At 35.5% G+C, this 1,492-nt stretch overlaps 1 long non-coding RNA gene across 1 annotated transcript; it reads right to left on the bottom strand.

Moving 5' to 3' along the window:
• LOC121813405 lies at window positions 1-1,473 on the bottom strand. Its single transcript, XR_006053688.1, has 3 exons — window positions 1,406-1,473; window positions 726-971; window positions 1-564 (listed from the first exon to the last, which is right to left on the bottom strand). It is a non-coding gene; the product is annotated as an uncharacterized LOC121813405 (long non-coding RNA).
• Window positions 1,474-1,492: the final 19 nt, after the last annotated feature.

Here is a 1,492-nt window from a genome sequence, read left to right as displayed (position 1 = left end):
CACAAGCTGAGACTGAAATGATCACACTGAAGTATTAACTCTACTGTGAACAAACGTTTTCTCGTGCGGTTTGTCTCTAAGAAGCTAAAATTACTGGAGTGTCTGCAGCATCTAAAATCACTACACGCTGAGTAAACTGAGATACTGAGAGGTCTTTAAACATGCTCAGCAGGCCTGTGGTTTTAAACTCTTCTGTGCATGACAAGTTTAACAGCAACCAACAAAGTCAACAGAATACTGCAGGAAAAAAAGTATATAGAAAAAAAAACTGAAGTCGAAGTATTTTTTACAATATTTGCAATCACCTGTCATAGTGTAGCTCTTATAATTGTCCAGTTCACTGCACTGTTTTATTATCTAAATGTTAAAACTTCCAGAACATTCTCCATCAGTCATCTTTATATACAGATACCATTTATGTCTGTGTAACACTGAGTTTTCCAAAGTGAAGTAATCCCACTAACAAAAGCAGCAGAACCACCATCACAATGGTGAAAATAGTCCTCAACATTAGGAACACCTGGACGGCAGAACAAGAAGATGAGCAGGTCTCTCTGTGAAGTGCTGCAATGATAAAAATACATCTGCTGTAAAACAAATAAGGTTTACCTTTAAATGACAGAATGGGAAAACTGATTGTCTCCACTTAATTATATTTAGCTACACTCTAAAATTATAATTTATTCTAGCTCTTAATTTCTGATTTAAAATGTCTGAATTTGTACCTGTGACAGTCAACAAGCTCTCTGGTGATTCTCCAGTATCAAACATCTTACACTTGTAGAGTCCTTCATCAGACCTGGAAACTTTGTGGATGGTCATCTCTCCTGTGTAGCTGTTCCCGATGAGGAAGCCATCTTTATAGAAATCAGCCGTGAGGTTTGAAGTCTTTGTCTTGTTCCTGCAGCGCAGAGTCACATTGTTTCCCTCCTTGACAGGGACAACAGGACTCTCTAGGACAACAGAACCAGCTGAAAAACAAGACTTTTTATCTGATACAGAAATCTGTAACATTTCAAACCAAGCAAGCAAAAGACTGAAATAATAAGTGGAATAATTTTATACTTAACAGCTGCCATGGTAATGAAATTTTGGACTCATTGATAGTCACTAATTTTAATGTTAATTTTTATTAATAGTACATAAGACTGAACAAATACTGTGGCTTGATTCATCAATATTGAGGCAACATTTGAATGGAATCATTATGATTCATTAAAATAATTAAGTTAAATACTGTTTGCAATAAATGATACTAATAATAGTTCCGAATACTATAGTTATAGATAACCAATAGAACATTTTTATGTTAGAAAATGTTTCTGAATGACATAAATCCATCAGGTCATAAATGACCTCATCTATTCATAATAAAATATTTCGGTCACTCGAGTGTTAAACATACGAGTTATTGTGATGTTGACACTGATGCTTTTCTCTCCTGCTCCAGTCTCACACCAGTATTCACCGCTGTCTGTTGCATAGGCTCGAT

Source organism: Haplochromis burtoni, unplaced genomic scaffold, assembly GCF_018398535.1.
Source record: "Haplochromis burtoni strain Fernald_Lab_line unplaced genomic scaffold, NCSU_Asbu1 Contig_1633, whole genome shotgun sequence".
NCBI lineage: Eukaryota > Metazoa > Chordata > Actinopteri > Cichliformes > Cichlidae > Haplochromis > Haplochromis burtoni.
Note: the sequence above shows the minus strand (reverse complement) of the source record. Positions and strands in the feature narration are given on the sequence as shown.